Here is an 18,040-nt window from a genome sequence, read left to right as displayed (position 1 = left end):
AAAGTAGTGCTTCAGGTGAAGAACAGTTTCAGGTTAAGAACAGACCTCCAGAACGAATTAAGTACTTAACCCGAGGTACCACTGTACTTTATATGTAAATTGAGAATTGGGGAGTTCAAATACTCATGCTTTGTCTTTCCTTCTTTTGCACCATTTGCCTATGGCTACAAGAAATAAATACTGATTATGTGTTGCCATTGAACAAGCCTCCATAAAACACAGGTGATAAAACAGTGGTTCCCTTATGATATCTGTTGTGGGTGCTTAGTAGACTAGGGAATTTCTGAAAGCCCGTTGAGCTTGTGTGTGTATCTTTTAAGACAAGGAACAACGTATCTTTTTGCCTTTGTTAAAAAAATCAAATAGCTGAAGATATAAGGAGAAGGGGCTGAGAACATGTTTTGGGCTTCCCATGGTTATCTGGTTAGACACCATGGGGAATGGGATGCTGGATTAGTCAGGAGAAGCCTGTGGTCTGAGCCAGCAGGGGTCTTTTTATTGTGCATACACTAGGGGCCAAAATTGTGGAAACCTTTTGGAAAGAAGTGTATCTCTGAGGTTTGATGGACCATAACACCACTTTGTTTGGAGGAATATCATAAAATTATATATCAATGGGAAGATAATTAACCACAGAACCTAGGACTTGCCGATCAGAAGGTCAGCGGTTCGAATCCCTGCGACGGGGTGAGCTCCCGTTGCTCGGTCCCTGTTCCTGCCAACCTAGCAGTTCGAAAGCACATCAAAGTGCAAGTAGATAAATAGGTGCCGCTCTGGCGGGAAGGTAAACGGTGTTTCCGTGCGCTGCTCTGGTTCGCCAGAAGCAGCTTAGTCATGCTGGCCACACGACCCGGAATCTGTACGCCGGCTCCCTTGGCCAATAAAGCGAGATGAGTGCTGCAACCCCAGTCATCCGCAACTGGACCTAATGGTCAGGGGTCCCTTTACCTTTAATGCAACAAAGTTTGTTCAGTTATCTGTATTCTATCAAAAGTTATAGCCAAATAACCAGAAAAAGGAAGCACAACTTGCTTAGGTTGATACGCAGTAGCTTTCCTTTATGTGAATGTAGCCAGTGAGCAGGAGTGTTTAGAGAGCCATTCAGGTGTTAAAGGTAAAGGTACCCCTGCCCGTACGGGCCAGTCTTGACAGACTCTAGGGTTGTGCGCCCATCTCACTTAAGAGGCCGGGGGCCAGCGCTGTCCAGAGACACTTCCGGGTCACATGGCCAGCGTGACAAAGCTGCTCTGGCGAGCCTACACCAGCGCAGCACACGGAAACGCCATTTACCTTCCCGCTATAAAGCGGTACCTATTTATCTACTTGCACTTAAGAGTGCTTTCGAACTGCTAGGTGGGCAGGAGCTGGGACCGAACGACGGGAGCTCACCCTGCCACGGGGATTCGAACCGCCGACCATACGATCGGCAAGTCCTAGGCGCTGAGGTTTTACCCACAGCGCCAGCCGCGTCCCCAGTCAGGTGTTATGAGCCATTAAACCTCGGAAATACACTTTTCCCAAAAGGTTTCCACAATTTTGGCCACTAGTGTAGGTTGATAAAAACCATCCTTTACCCAGTGGTGGAGCTTCATGCTCTGGCACCGAGGGGCAGAGAGAAGGTGTAGCGTGTCTGGCTCGTGTCCCAAGGGCATGGCGCGCATCCTGGGGGTGTGGCACACCGCTTGCGGGGGCATGGCGCCAAGTGCAGGCGGGGGGCAGCCGCGATGGCACCCCACCAGGATCGCGCTGCCGGGGGCAGTGCACTCACCCTCCTCCCCTCTTCCTCCAGTGCCTTTACCCGGGATCCGCCAAACCTCTCTTCTGTACTTCCAGTCTGTTTTCTGCCTACTTTCTTTCTATGTGTTTCCTCCTACACCCCACTTTGTAGTTCACTCTCTGTCCTGTCAAGCCTGCTGTTTCTTGTGTAAGACTGCAGGAACTGTGGCGTTGTCTCTGGCTTGCTACGGACAAAAATTCCTACTCACTTCCTGCCACGTTCAAAGCCTTTAGCACCTAGCCGCTGTTAAGCTCCGAGATAAGGTAACTAGATGATACTTTGCTCAAAAGTTGAATCCGTTGTGCGGAAACTGACCTGCAAAGCTGTCCGCAAAACCTTTGCTATCTTGCAATCCTTTCAAGATAAACTTTATTCCATCGGAATTACTTCGCTGCACAGACTCAAGGTTTTGCTAGAATGTCAGAGGCTTAACTTGAGTTCAGACAGGCCCCCTGCCCACCTAATACCCCAGGGTGCAGGCAGGGCCTCTTCAGAACAGGGTGCACCCTGCCTCTCTTAGGGTGGCAGACATTACTCCTGAATACTTTAATAATATAATAATAATAATTTATTATTTATACCCCGCCCATCTGGCTGAGCTTCCCCAGCTACTCTGGGTGGCTCCCAATCAAGCATTAAAAACAATACAGCGTTAAATATTAAAAACTTCCCTGAACAGGGCTGCCTTCAGATGTCTTTTGAAAAAAGGATAGCTACTTATTTCCTTCACATCTGAAGGGAGGGTGTTCCACAGGGCAGGTGCCACTACCGAGAAGGCCCTCTGTGTGGTTCCTTGTAATCTTACTTCTTGCAATGAGGGAACCTCCAGAAGGCTCTCGGCGCTGGATCTCAGTGTCTGGGCACAACGATGGGGGTGGAGATGCTCCTTCAGGTATAGAGGACCGAGGCCGTCCTGTACACTACCAGAGCCAATAAAGCGAGATGAGCGCCGCAACCCCAGAGTCGGCCACGACTGGACCTAATGGCCAGGGGTCCCTTTACCTTTTTACCAGTGCCTCATGCTGAAAGGCAGAGTCAAGGTATTAATTTAGCATAAAGCAGGGAAATGCAAAGCTGTGCTAGGCTTAATTATACAAAAAAAGGAAAAGGAAAAAACTATCTCCATAGAGACCCAATGCATGTGACCAAAATACCCTGGGGTGAGCTTTTGAATGGAAAACCATTATTGGAGGAGAAGTGTAGGATGCATATAGTTCAAGTCATGCTTCAGTGAAAAATTGGTACAATTAGGAAAATAATTAAACCTGCTTCCGTAACCTACACTTAAGAGATCTTGATTCCGGAATGAAGGAAACTTAACCAGCATCCTACTCTCAGCAACCCTGGGCTACTGCTTCACGACTCTATACTTTCAGAATAAAATATGGAGCACAGATTAGTGGGTGCGAGACCAGCTGACAGATCATAACCGTGAATGTCAGTAATCTAAGAATAAAGAGTTCTGAATATGACTCCTCACATCACTATCTTGTAACTAGTGCAACCCACTGAAAATTAGCAAAATGCCTTGGGCTTGCTCTGGAGAAGCATTACTGTATATCAAAAAAAGCACCAATGACTGATGACAGAAGACCAATGTAAAGTGGTCTTACTTTCTTTTCTTATTTCAAGCCAAACACCCAAGATTAAAAAGGGTTGGATTTCACCAGAAAAAAGAGGTCCCACAACTCACCACGAACGCCTCCCTTGTTCTCTTATTGTTATTATTTATTGAACTTATATGCCGCCCTATACCCGGAGGTCTCGGAGCAGTTCACAGAACAAAATCAAAATATAAAACCACAAAATATATAATCAAAATAAAAAGAACAACCCAGTAACCCCCCCCCAAAAAAAACCCACATTTTAAAAGGGCATAGGATGCCAATCAAGTCAACCAAGCGCTGCAACGCCAGAGTTGCTGACTCTGGGGTTGCAGCGCTTATCTTGCTCTATTGGCCGAGGGAGCCGGCGTACAGCTTCCGGGTCATGTGGCCAGCATGACTAAGCCGCTTCTGGCGAACCAGAGCAGCGCACAAAAACGCCGTTTACCTTCCCGCCGGAGCGGTACCTATTTATCTACTTGCACTTTGACGTGCTTTCAAACTGCTAGGTTGGCAGGAGCAGGGACCGAGCAACGGGAGCTCACCCCGTCGCAGGGATTCAAACCGCCGACCTCTGATCAGCAAGTCCTAGGCTCTGTGGTTTAACCCACAGCGCCACCCGCGTCCCTCAAGTCAACCAAAGGCCTGGTTAAAAAGGAATATTTTTTGTCTGGTGCCTAAAGGTGTACAATGAAGGTGTCAAGCAAACTTCCTTGGGGAGAGCAATGACAATGGCGCCCACCTTAGAACCCACCTTAGAAGTGCAGGAATTAAATTTAAGTTGTTGACGGATGCTACAGAAAGAGGGGGCTTCGCCCTACCAGACATGAGACTTTACTACGAAGCGACATGTTTGTGTTGGATGAAAGAATGGGTTAAGTTGGAAAACAGAGAGTTATTAGACCTTGAAGGGTACAACAAATTTGGGTGGCACGCGTACCTATGGAAGGATAAAAAAAGGGTGCACAAGGGGTTCACCAGTCACATCTTTAAGGGCCCACTAATAGAGGTCTGGGACAGATATAAGAACATATTAGAGCCGAGAACACCACACTGGCTTTCTCCCCAGGAGTTAACAAGCGTTAAGAAAGTTAATATGGAAGAAAAGAGGGGGAAGTATGGAGAAATGGTCATAAATGAAGGAGGGAAGTGGAAAGTTAAACCATACGACCAGGTTAAAACGCTCACACAGGGGTGGCTCCACTACTTCCAGATAAATGAGATGTTTAAAGCAGAGGTGAAGGAAAGGGGCTATGAGGAAAAAGAATCAATATTTCAAAAAGAGATAATAAACAGTGAACATAAAAACCTCTCTAAAATGTATAAAATACTTCTGGAGTGGCACACGAAGGATGAGGAGGTGAAGTCAGTGATGGTACAGTGGGCGAGGGATTTCGGGTATAATATTCAAATGGAAGACTGGGAAAAGCTTTGGAGAGTGAATATAAAATTTACGGCCTGTATGTCACTTAGGGAAAATGTGATGAAGATGCAATACAGGTGGTATATGACACCCGTGAAATTGGCCAAGATGTACAAGGTAGACAACAAATGTTGGAAATGCAAACAAAAGGAAGGGACATTTTACCATCTATGGTGGGAATGCAAGAAAGTTAAAAGTTTCTGGGAGGAAGTGTACAATGAATTGAAAAAGATGTTAGGCTATACTTTTGTCAAAAAACCAGAAGCTTTCTTACTTTGCACTATGGGAAAGGATATTAGGAGAAAGGATTACAAACTCTTCCAGTACGCGGTCACGGCAGCCAGAATTGTGTTAGCTCAGAGATGGAAGCAGGAAGAAATCCCAACGGTGGTAGAGTGGAGAGCAAAATTAATAGAATACGCCGAGCTGGACAAACTAACAGGGAAAATAAGATACTTAAAAGATCAAAATTTTATTGAAGACTGGGGGAAATTCGTGGGTTATCTGGAGAACAAATGTTTTGTAAATACAACGTTAGTGGCATTTAAAGAGGCTTTGTAAAGAGCTAACAAGTATTGTTTAATTGAAACAATGTAAAAAAGGAGGTACGAATGGCAATATGAAAGGATGGGATGTGACTCTAAGACTCAAATACGAATGAATGTCAACATCGCTGAAGGAAGTCCAAAATGATAAGAAATGTCAAAACTCGAATATAATGTATATATAATCGAACTCAATAAAATTTTAAAATGCAAAAAAAATAATAAAAAAAAATAGAAGTGCAGGAACTGAGTTCTGCCAAGTCCTGACTGAAAAAAAGCCATGGATTTTACAGGTTTTTTAATGTACCAGTGCTGGGCAAACTGTCATTTGCAGAAAAGCTACAGACTCCTCCATTTAACAGGAGACTTGCAGGGATGATGATCAGCTTTGCGGCTGCCAAGTTCTCCGTCAAATAAAGGCCAGCTATTCTTATATCCAGGCACACACATCCCTCTCAGCCATGATTTTAACAGGATTCATTTAGCAACGTCATGCGCATAATGATTCCAACATTGTGCCGGGCTTCATGGCAATTATAGCCTGCTGCCATCTGTAAAGTTTGCCGGGTCTTAAATCTGCGATTGCCGTCGCCGCTGATGCTGTGTGTGAAACTGTCATACTGCAAGGTCCTTGGAAATTATTTGTTGGTTCATTGATAGGATGGGACAAAGGGCTAAAGCCCTTCTGAAGGGAAGGAAACAGCCACATTATTCATTTCCCTATCTAAACGAAGAAGAAGAAATAAACAAATAAATAAGGGAAACCTTGATCGAGGAACATTTAGAGGTAGCAAAGGACTAGGATTTAAGAGACACAACGTCAGCACTGATGATAGTGGTATCTGGTCTGAACACGAACACACAAACACTTGCTATCATTTTCTCTCCAATAGTTGGGATTTATAGGATGGGGTGACGTACTAAGGCAACTGGTAAAACGATTTGCTTAGGAGTTTGATAACAACAAAAATGCATCAATCAACTTTAAATTAAAACAGCAACAGCCTTGAGAGCATTTCAGGATGCTTGGAGAACAAATAATAACCTAGAACGGGAGAAACAACCAGACCTTTCTCATTCTAGATTGCCAGACATGGCTTGCAGACATTATCCAATTTGGTGAAATAGGTTCTCTGTGTTCCTAATAATACTACTAATAATCTGTTGCCCATTTGCATTTGCTCATCTCTTATTTTATACAAATGCTTCAACGATGTTGTTGTTATGGGTTCCACTCTTGCTTTCCTGTTTAGTGAACCTAACTCCTCCCTTCGTCTTTTAAAATCTGTTTTAATAGGTCAGTGTGATTTTATTATATATTATTATATTGTGCAAGCGTCGAGGAGGCTAATTGCATTTTGCTACCCATCTGCTTTGCATTAAATCCAGTGCTGGGATAAAATGCTAAGAGGAGAAGTCTACATCTAGGGGTTAATGCTTGAAAAGAGCCTCTGGGGAAGCCATAGCTTGGATGGAAGCATTCTACTATAGTTTCAGAAGTGTGGGGAGAGCAAGGTCGGATTACGCAAGTGGCTGACAAAATGTACTCTGCACATGTTCAGACACTGCAAAATATTTCAGGGCTGTGCTCTTTCTAAAATGAAGACTTGCCTTTCTGCTGGCTTCTCCAAATTCCTGGCACCAAATGCACATCTTCCCATAATTGCATTTCCATACTGGAAAGGATTAACTTATTGAATTTCTGCCTGCCATACAGCTGCTAAAGGCACAAACCCCTACTTTTCTCCAATGCCAACCCTATAGCAAAGCCTAGGCTGCCTTGCTAGACTCAGCTTACCTGTGAATATTCCCATATGCAAAGAGAACTCTATGCAAAGAGATGTGAATTCAGTTTTATTGTAAGTTAACTAGACAGTGAATGCTTGGACTTTGGAGAAATGCTTAACCTGTTGGCAAAGGTCTCACATTTTGCATTTGCCGTATGGGGAGGGGATTCTTTAACATCCACTTCCAGTCGTACCTTGGAAGGCAAATGGAATCCGTTCCGGAAGTCTGTTTGACTTCCAATATGTTCGGAAACCAAAGCGTGACTTCCGATTGGCTGCAGGAAGCTCCTGCAGCCAATCGGAAGCCCCATCGGATGTTCGGCTTCTAAAAATAGTTTGCAAACCAGAACAGTCACTTCCGGGTTTGCGGCAATCGGGAGCCAAAAGATTTGAGAACTAAGCTGTTCAAAAACCAAGGTACGACTGTACTGTGTAGTAATATTTGCAGAAAAAAATTACTAGGGAGTACCTCACCTCAGATTAACCCACCACAGGAAAGATGCACCCTGGCATCTAGGGGAAAACAGATGGACAAACTACAGAGATGACTAGAAAATAGGACAGACACAGGAAAAAGGGGCATTTAGGGGGAGAAGAAAGAGCAGCTCTTTAGAACCACAGAGGGTTCTATGGCCTACCGTCCAAACGCCTTGGGTCCCTTCCAAGTCTACGATTCTGTGATCAATCACAGCTCTGACTTCACTCACTAGCTAAAAACACGGATGGGCAGACTGCCTCATTCCACAGAAATCACTTAGAAGAGTACTTGTACCCTGTGCTTCTGAATTTGCTTTCTAGGGGCAGGGGATGGGGTTAGAGACATGCTGCTTCTTTTTTAAGAAAGCCCAACATCTGAGGCCGTTGCTTGGGGACACCACTGAGGGTTTTCATAGGGAGATGGAGCAGGTTTTATAGGTAGTGCCACAAGAAGCAGTCGGGCAGATCCAACACAGCAGCAACATCAGTGGCCAGCAAAATCTAATTGCTTTGTTCCAGAACTCCCTTGGAGTGCAATCCAATATATGCCTCCTCAGAAATTAGCTCCATTGTATTCAATGGGACATACTCTGGGTAAGTTTGAGGTCAGGTCAATGGTTTGGGTCATTTGCTTTCACGTCATCCAAAGAGGCTATTATGGAAGATAAAATAATTCATAATCTATAAAACAGCAATGACAAACATAGACAGCATCTTAAAAAGTAGAGACATCACCTTGCCAACAAAGGTCAGTATAGTAAAAGCTATGGTTTTCCCAGTAGTGATGTATGGAAGTGAAAGCTGGACCATAAAGAAGGCTGATCGCCGAAGAATTGATGCTTTTGAATTATGGTGCTGGAGGAGACTCTTGAGAGTCCCATGGACTGCAAGAAGATCAAACCTATCCATTCTTAAGGAAATCAGCCCAGAGTGCTCGCTGGAAGGACAGATCCTGAAGCTGAGGCTCTAATACTTTGGCCACCTCATGAGAAGAGAAGACTCCCTGGAAAAGACCCTGATGTTGGGAAAGATGGAGGGCACAAGGAGAAGGGGACAACAGAGGATGAGATGGTGTTCTCGAAGCTACCAGCATGAGTTTGATCAAACTGTGGGAGGCAGTGGAAGACAGGAGTGCCTGGCATGCTGTGGTCCAGGGGGTCATGAAGAGTTGGACACGACTAAACGACTAAACAACAACAACAACATAAAACAGCAGCCAACAAAATACATTATCTTCATTATTATAACCACCATGCCTTGCAGGAGGGTGTGATTTTCAGTTCAATTCCTGAAATTTCTGAAGCTGCTGAGCCTCTTAATCATCATCTAGCAGCCTCAGCTGATGAGCACATCAGGACAACCATAAATATTGGGGAATGCAGCCTGGATAGAGTATTTCAAATGGCATATTTTCCTCCTCCCTGCTCCTCGGCAGAGAAAAACCAAATATAAACCTTATCATATGAACCGCGGCAATCAGTTTCCATGGTCTGATACGGGATCCGACCCTGTAGGGGGCAGGTCGATATGAACCCAATCAGGAGGTGTATTAAAAGAGACCCATTAGTAGGCTTAATGAGTCAAGTCACTTTCACTGCCAGGCACTATCTTAGCATGGAAGGTTATCACAAAAGGAGAGCATTCACACTGAATATTGGATCTCTGCTAAAGAGGCGGAACTGATTCCAATTAAATGGAAGCTTTTCTTTCGTTTGTGCACCACATGATTTCTCCTTCTGCAAAATGCCTGTTAGAATTTGTAACTAACAGTATTAAAAAAAAATTATTTTAAACATCCTGGGTTAGTAATGGTGTATTTAGTAAGATGCTGATTCTTTCTGTTTCTGCACTGCTGAAAACTGTTGCTACTGTTATGGCCTCCATCAAAAGAATTTATGCGTTTGGAAGAGAAAAGATAAAACTGAAGCCTTTGAAATAACAAGGGTAACTATAATGCAAAACAAACGGCTTAGATAGCAATTGTTTAAGCATTTCAAGTAAATGTTATTTTGCTCATAATGTTGCTCTCTGCTATAACAAAAACCACAACCAAAGTTTGTTTCGGACTAGAAAAGTTCATCATAACCTATAACTCAGCTAAATATAGATATCTGGATTTAGGCCTATTTAGTCACATGGATATGAAGAGCGTTTAAGGTCCTTAAATGCAAATACTTTTTTTTAAAAAAAATTATTTATACCCCGGCCTTCCCGGTTCAAAAACCGGGCTCAGGGTGGCTAGCAACAAATTTAAAACACTTAATTGTAAAAGTAGCATAAAATACAGTATAAAAACATGAATAATGATAAAATTCAAAGTTCAGAAATCAGTTCAGGGGAAATCCATCTAATAAGCATTAGATAATCACCAGAGCTAGCTGGCTGAATTAGTCCTACTTGGGCCAGCGAGGAGGCCAGGGGAGAATTAGCTGTGGGGTCTCAGAGCGGGTAATCTTCATAAAAGGGGAGAGGGAGGGAAGAGAAGGGAAATAAAAGATCAGGCTGAATTCAAATTAAAGGCCAGGTGGAAGAGCTCTGTCTTACAAGCCCAACGGAAGGAGGTTAAATCCTGAAGGGCCCTAGTCTCATGGGACAGAGCATTACACCAGGTGGAATACTTGGACGTAGGTTGCTCTGGTTAGTTATATCATATGACAGCCACTTTTCAGATATCTGTTACAGGGAAGATGGAGAAAGTTTGTTTTCTCCTGCTCTGCAGGGTAGGACACAAACCCATGGCTTCAAGTTACCAGAAAGGAAATTCTGTTTAAACATCACGAAAGCCCTTCTGACAGTGGACTGGACTCCCTCAGAAGGGGGCGGGCTCCCCTGCCTTGGAGGTTTTTGAGCAGATGTTGGACGGCCATCTGTCATGGACACTTTCTTTTCTTTTCTTTTATTAAATTCTATTAAATGTTACAAAAAAATGAATAGGAAAAAATAAATAGAAACAATACATAACCATACATAAAAACGTTTTGTCTACACAATTTTCCGGAATGCAGACTAGAAAAGAAGAAAGACAAAAGATAAAAGAAAGAAACAAGAAAAAGAATGAAAAGAAAAAATACTTTTCATAATCAATTATTCCAAATTCATACTTCAAACATTCCAATATTTAAATCCTGGTTAAAATATTATAAAAAAAACCTCCACCGCATTCACCACACGTCTCTTGGTTATCCAATTCACCTTTACATCTGTTCTTCAGTCACTTCCTTTCCTTTAATTCTGTTGTAGTCCATCTAATCTTTGTATTCTAAGTATTCTCCACAAGGTTAGTCTAAGCACAACCAAACTTTCGTGTTTGATCCCTGTTTGTGTAATGTCATGGACACTTTCACTGAGATTCCTGCATTGACGGGTTGGAAGAGATGGCTCTTGTGGCCCCTTGCAATTATACAAGCCTATTTGTGTCAGGGAACTGCCATCGGAGCCAGAGGCGGAGGGAAGGCTCCAGAGGGATGCCGGAGAGGGTCCCAGTAGGGAGAGAGGCAGCCCATCTGCTGGGGAAGGAAATCAGCGTAGCACCAGTGGAGAAGGGGGGCAGTTGGGGGAATCGGCGAGAGGGCTCCAGGACTCCTCGCCGGAGACCAGCATGGAGAGCACGGGTCATCCGCTGCCCACACCCTCCCTGCGCAGAAGACTTCCGCCCAGGGAGAGTAGGAGGAGACTTGGCGTCAAATAACTTCTTTGCTGGAAGAAGTTCAAGAAACGCCCACTGACAGATTCTGCCAGTGATTGAGACAGCCACGGGTGAGTGGCTGTCCAAACAGAAAGGGTTCACCCAGGTAGCCCAGCCAGGTGTGGCGACGATTTACGCACGAGCAACCCCTAGAACCATTACACTATTATTCTGTGATATCAAGAGTCCAGTAAAGGGAGGCTATGTGCTGTCAGTCCTGAAAGGAAACTAAGTACTGACGAGGTGAAATCCAACCCCCTGTGCCCCTTCTGCCAAGCTCTGTGGGATTTGGATTTTGTGGAAGCATCCCTCAGCCACTTGGCCAGCACAGACTTCTGAAAAATTGCAAGCATTACGCTTCCCTGTGCAGCCTAGTGGAAGGCTCCCAAACAGGGTGCTTTGAGGGTAGGACTGATTTGTTGGATGCCAAGCTGGTTACATGACCTCTGCAAGAGCCTGCACCTCATTTCTGTGCCAGCTCCAATTTTTGTTGTTGTTTAGTCGTTTAGTCGTGTCCGACTCTTCGTGACCCCATGGACCAGAGCACACCAGGCCCTCCTGTCTTCCACTGCCTCCCGCAGTTTGGTCAAACTCATGCTGGTAGCTTCGAGAACACTGTCCAGCCATCTCGTCCTCTGTTGCCCCCTTCTCCTTGTGCCCTCCATCTTTCCCAACATCAGGGTCTTTTCTAGGGAGTCTTCTCTTCTCACGAGGTGGCCAAAGTATTGGAGCCTCAGCTTAAGGATCTGTCCTTCCAGTGAGCACTCAGGGCTGATTTCCTTCAGAATCCAATCTATCTACCCCCGAAACCATTCTGTGCCACTTTTTGGAGAGCTTGGGCAGCAGATGTAGTGATGAACTACATTTGATGAACCTCAGCAGCTAGCTGGGATTGCTTGCTAAACTTTGCAATATTTTCCTGAAATGCAATGGTGGGACACATGCTTTGCATGTAGAATAATTCAGGTTCAGTCCCCCACCGACACCTCCAGGTAAAAGGGAAAGGGAAAGGACCCCTGGACGGTTAAGGCCAGTCCAAGGCGACTATGGGGTTGTGGCACTCATCTTGCTTTCAGGCTGAGGGAGCCGGCCTTTGGCCACAGACAGCTTTCTGCGTCATGTGGCCAGCTTGACTAAACCGCTTCTGGTCCAATGGAACACCGTGATGGAAACCAGAGCACACGGAAACGCCATTTACCTTCCCGCCACAGCGGTACCTGTGGCGTTTGCCCGTTCATTTAGAAAATGTTTGAACGCGGGGAGAGATAGGGTTAAAAATACAGACCAATAGGAGAGCCAGAGGCGGAGCCTACCTGTGTATAAAAGGACTTAGCCCGAGGTTTGAGTGAGTTGTTGGGAGTTGGTGGTGGGTAGCTGGTTGGTTTTAGGGGGTTGGCTGGTTGGGAAAGGCAGTTGGAGAAGCAGTTGGTAGGCAGTTGTTAATAGAGAGACAGTTAGGGCAGTGGGTTCTTGAGTGAGGGGAGGTAGAAGAGACAGAGAGAGGAAAATAACACCAAGAAAGTAAAGAGTAACCACGTTTGGAATGCCGGAAAAGTTTGTGTTTGAAATAAAATACAGTCTTCTTTATTAATTGAGAACCTGACTGAGGCTGAAGTGATTTTACCGGGGAGGACCTGATTGGTGGCAGCGGATTAGTGGTGTACGGGTCAATAGTCCGTGAGACGACTGGGGGCTCCATACGAACGCCACAGTTCCTATTTATCCACTTGCACTGGCATGCTTTCAAACTGCTAGGTTGGCATTCTGTCTATAGGTAGGGCTGGCCCTGCCTCGCTACCTTCCCGCCACAGTGGTATTTATCCACTTGCACTGGTGTGCTTTTGAACTTCTAGGTTGGCAGGAGCTAAGACAGATCAACGAGAGCTCACTCCGTTGCAAGGATTCGAACCGCCAACTGTCTGATCGGCAAGCCCAAGAGGCTCAGTGGTTTAGACCACAGCGCCACCCACATCCTTCCAGGTAGGGCTGAATAAGACTCCTGTTTGAAAGTCACTGCCTGCCATGGTATAGACAACACCTGTGTTAAATGGATCAGTCACTCGACTTGGTATCGGGTATCTTCCTCTGCTCCAAGTGCCAAAATTATGACTATCATTTACTGGGAGGAATTAAATCGGAAAATTAACTAGTTTGCCAGGCAAATCTGGTCCAGCTCAGTAAATTAACAGTTCTTTCTAACTAGCTATCATGAATAATCTTTACAGATCTCCCCAACTTTGGCATCACAGATGTGAACAGGAAGCTCTACGGAGGTCACTGGAGAATATGCCACAAATAATAATAATAATAATAATAATAATAATAATAATAATAATAATAATTTTTTATTTATACCACACCCTCCCCAGCCAAAGCCGGGCTCAGGGCGGCTAACACCAGTAAAATTACAATAAAATCATAATGGGGGGCTGGGACAATTTGAAATACAGGTTAAAAATACAATTTAAAATGCAGCCGCTTTTTAATAATAGTCCATAGATCAAAACCATAAGGGGAGGGAAACATAAGGGTCAGACTGAGTCCAAACCAAAGGCCTGGTGGAACAGCTCTGTCTTGCAGGCCCTGCGGAAAGATGTCAAGTCCCGCAGGGCCCTAGTCTCTTGTGACAGAGCGTTCCACCAAGTTGGGGCCAGTACTGAAAAGGCCCTGGCCCTAGTTGAGACCAATCTAACCACCTTGCGACTTGGGACCTCCAAAATGTTGTCATTAGTGGACCTTAAGGTCCTCCGCGGGGCATACCACTTGACAGTACTTCACTTGATGGTTTAAAGTCAAGTGTGTAAATGGCCACCACTGAAGTTATAGGAAGTCCCATCTGTGTAAGCCCTGCTTGTGCAATGGGGCTTCCCCAGCCTCTTCCTTCACACCCCACGCCCAAAGTGGCTTGGGTGAGGGCTTAGAGAACACCTGGAGCAGAATACAAGATGGGGCTGAGGGGAGAGGAGGGATTCTTCTGTCTGTCAAGTCAAAATGCTTGCATGACAGAAGTATAGTGCGATGCTGAATTCTTCCCACTGCATTTAAATCTTGTCCCTCGTACGTGAACTACAGTGGTTATTATCACAGCGGCAGTCAAGTGATGAAAATCATGGATATTCATCCAAGGTAAGTAGGCATAGCATCAAAAACTTAAAGCAGTAGGTTGAATCAATAAATAGAATTACCTGTCTATGGAGAGAAATAAAATATTTGGATGAAGCAGCATGGCTCCAAACTCACTGATACGCAGCAAAAGATAAAGTTATTAAGATAAATATTTAGTTAGGATTGCCATATTCCAAAAAGTGAAAATCCAGACACAAAAGTTGTTGAGCTTTTAAAAAATTCTCTCTTTTTTAAAATGAAGTTTTTGAGCTATTTTAAAGGAAATTTGCCAAAATCTATGCTTCCGACATGGGTTGCCATACATCTGGATTTTCTTGGACATTTAAGTGATTTCTGTCTGGGCACTGTTACAGACAGCTGAATCCCGGCTATGTCTGGGAAATTCTGGATATATTCCAACCCTAATTTAGCTGAAGAAGATCTATTTTTAATTAGGCCAAGGTCAGACTGAAAGGGGCAAAAGAGCTACCATAGAGTTGGGACGGGGCCAGTTTGGTGTATGACAAAGCAACAGCACCCAGCCAATAGACTCCTACAGATCTGTGTATTCCACAACTGGGGAATGGGTTCAACATGGAGGAAGATTTGTGTCTGAGCTATTTTTCTAGAAAAGGAGGTGCCGGAACTCATCATGAACGCCTCCCTTGTTCTTTTATAATGGCAATGGTGCCCACCTCAAAGGTGCCAGAAATGTGTGCCAATGAGTTCCGGCTGAAATACAGTGGTACCTCAGGTTACATACGCTTCAGGTTACAGACTCCGCTAACCCGGTCTTGATAGACCTACACTGGCTCCCAGTACGTTTCCGAGCAGAATTCAAAGTGTTGGTGCTGACCTTTAAAGCCCTAAACGGCCTCGGTCCAGGATACCTGAAGGAGCATCTCCACCCCCATCATTCTGCCCGGACGCTGAGGTCCAGTGCCGAGGGCCTCCTGGCGGTTCCCTCATTGCGAAAAGCAAAGCTACAGGGAACCAGGCAGAGGGCCTTCTCGGTAGTGGCGCCCGCCCTGTGGAACGCCCTTCCAGCAGATGTCAAAGCGATAAACAACTACTTGACATTCAGAAGACATCTTAAGGCAGCCCTGTTCAGGGAAGTTTTTAACGTGTGGTATTTTACTGTATTTTTGGTTTCTATGGAAGCCGCCCAGAGTGGCTGGGGAGGCCCAGCCAGATGGGCGGGGTATAAATAATAAATTATTATTATTATTATTATTATTACCCAGAAATAGTGCTTCAGGTTAAGAACTTTGCTTCAGGATAAGAACAGAAATCGGGTTCCGGCGGCGTGGCACCAGCAGGAGGCCCCATTAGCTAAAGTGGTGCTTCAGGTTAAGAACACTTTCAGGTTAAGTATGGACCTCCGGAACGAATTAAGTATTTAAGCTGAGGTACCACTGTACCCACTTGGTCCTACCAATGTTACCTTGAACAGCATGGAAGCCACTTCAAGTAGCATCCTCCTGCACCCCTTGATAACCCTTGACCCAACTCCATGCATCCTTGGCATGAGATGGGAGGTGTGGAGACACTTCTGACTTGAGCTTGGACCTCCAGCAATCTAAGAGGCACAGGAGGAAGACATGCAGCAGCAATTCCTAGGATACTATCTGCACAGAGATTGCTGCTCCAGCATCTCATTATGGGGCCTTCGATATTCAGCGTACAGTGGTACCTTGGTTCTCAAACGGAATCCGTTCTGGAAGTCCGTTTGACTTTTGAAATGTTTGGAAACCAAGGCACAGCTTCTAATTGGCTGCAAGTGAAAACTGTGTCAGACGTTTGGCTTCTGAAAAACGTTCAAAAACTAAAACACGGTTTTCGGTGTTCGGGAGCTGATTTGTTCGTCAACTAAGCTGTTCGAGAACCAAGGTTCCACTTTACTATCAGCATAACGACGGTTATATACTTATGCCCTCCAACTTGGCTCATGTGAGTGTTGCTAAAACACACCCTCGGCTGCTCTCCTAATTGCAACTTCAGAGACAAGTTCTACTGCAGTGGTTAAGAACATGAACTATCGAGTTGGACATTTGCCAGTTTTAAGGCTCAATAATTCTCTGCGAAGCAGAAAGTAATAATTGTTGTTGTTATTAATTGAATTTATATACCGCCATATACCCAGGGGTCTCAGGGCAGTTCACAGAATAAAATCAAGATATAAAACCACAAAACTCATAATAAAAATAAAAACAACAACCCAATAGCCTCCCCCCCAAAACACATTTTTAAAGGGCATAGGCTGTCAATCAAATCAATCAAAGGCCTGGTTAAAAAGGAACCTTTTTGCCTGGTGCCTAAAGGTTTATAATGAAGGCGCCAGGTGAACTTCCCTGGGGAGAGCATTCCACAGATGGGCAGCCACTGCAGAGAAAGCCTGTTAAAATGTGAGAAATGGGACTCACAGTACTCTCCTGATCTACATCCCTTAACTGGTTTGGGCATTCACGACTCAAAGCTCAAGACGGATTCACTTTCCTAGGCACATCACAATGGGTATCCTGTGAAGAGAGTGCTTGAATACTGCAGCCAGAATAGCACCCTCTGGATATTATAAGACAATTCTCATCATCTCATTGAAAGAGATGGGTTTGCTTAGTGTGGAGAAGGGACGTTTAAAAGAGAAACATCAAATACCAAATACTAAAATTACTATAGAAGAAACATCAGCATGCTGAAGGGTTTTGTACCTTGGCTGTCCTTTGAAAGATGGGCCCTGGGAGGCAGGAAGGAGAGGAAGATATATTACCCTTTCCAGAGGGCATGCTTAATGCTCCCATGTCGAGTTATCATGTGCCTAAAAAGAATGCCCTTTTCCAAGGCGTGACATCTTATTAGTTTTCCTTTTCCTAAAGTGTAAGCAGAATCCACACTCACTTCCTTTCACTGCTACAAAACAGTGGGTGGAGTCATAAAGATGCCCAGAAGGGCTGGCTGAAGCATTTAAATTATTCCTGATTTTAATCTCTTAAATGTTCCCTAAGACTCTCATGGAGCGTTACCAGCACAGAATGCAGATGCTGATGAGAAAGTCTACTTACATCTCCATCCACTTTCTCTCTCACTTGCTGAATGATCAAACCAAAGGAGATTGCTATGGCTCTAGAGGACCAAGGAGCCAGCAGAGGGAGGTGTCACAATGAAGGGCGTGTCACAAGGACCTCCGCAACCTAGCAACCACCAGCACTCAACTGACACTCCTCTCAACTGACACTATCAAGTTTCCTTATATGGCTTTTAATCCATGTTCAGCCTCAACACATTTTAAAGGGACATTGGGTGTCAATCAGATCGATGAAAGGCCTGTTTAAAAAGGAACCTTTTTGCCTGGCAGGTGCCAGGTGAACTTCCCTGGGGAGAGCATCCCACAGACGGGGAGTCACTGCAGAAAAGGCCCGTTCTCGTGTTGCCACCCTCTGGACCTCTTGAGAAGGAGGCACACAAAGAAGGGCCTCAGAAGATGATCTCAGGGTCTGAGCAGGTTCATATGGAAAGAGGCGGTCCTTGAGGTATTGCGGTCCTGAGCCGTTTAAAGCTTTATAGGTCAAAACCAGCACTTTGAATTGGGCCCAGAAACTAACTGGTACCCAGTGCAGTCGGACCAAGATCAGCGTAATAT

General features: G+C 44.8%; 2 protein-coding genes and 1 long non-coding RNA gene across 11 annotated transcripts in view; 1 reads left to right on the top strand and 2 right to left on the bottom strand.

Annotated features, from left to right (window-relative positions):
* KCNS3 (potassium voltage-gated channel modifier subfamily S member 3) overlaps positions 1-18,040 on the bottom strand; it is a 466,063-nt gene that overhangs the window by 189,694 nt on the left and 258,329 nt on the right. The window lies entirely within an intron of this gene.
* The window catches only part of VSNL1 (visinin like 1), a 107,482-nt gene that overhangs the window by 19,671 nt on the left and 69,771 nt on the right, over positions 1-18,040 (bottom strand). The gene's annotated exons all lie outside the window — the stretch shown is intronic.
* LOC310840754 overlaps positions 17,469-18,040 on the top strand; it is a 190,788-nt gene continuing 190,216 nt past the window's right edge. For all 3 annotated transcript variants that reach the window (XR_014562092.1, XR_014562093.1, XR_014562094.1), the window contains exon 1: positions 17,469-17,641. This is a non-coding gene — a long non-coding RNA (uncharacterized lncRNA). The remainder of the gene's footprint in view (positions 17,642-18,040) is intronic.

The sequence above is a fragment of the Podarcis gaigeae genome (assembly GCF_964106915.1).
Source record: "Podarcis gaigeae genome assembly, chromosome: 3".
Lineage (NCBI taxonomy): Eukaryota > Metazoa > Chordata > Lepidosauria > Squamata > Lacertidae > Podarcis > Podarcis gaigeae.
This window is presented reverse-complemented; position numbering and strand designations above follow the sequence as displayed.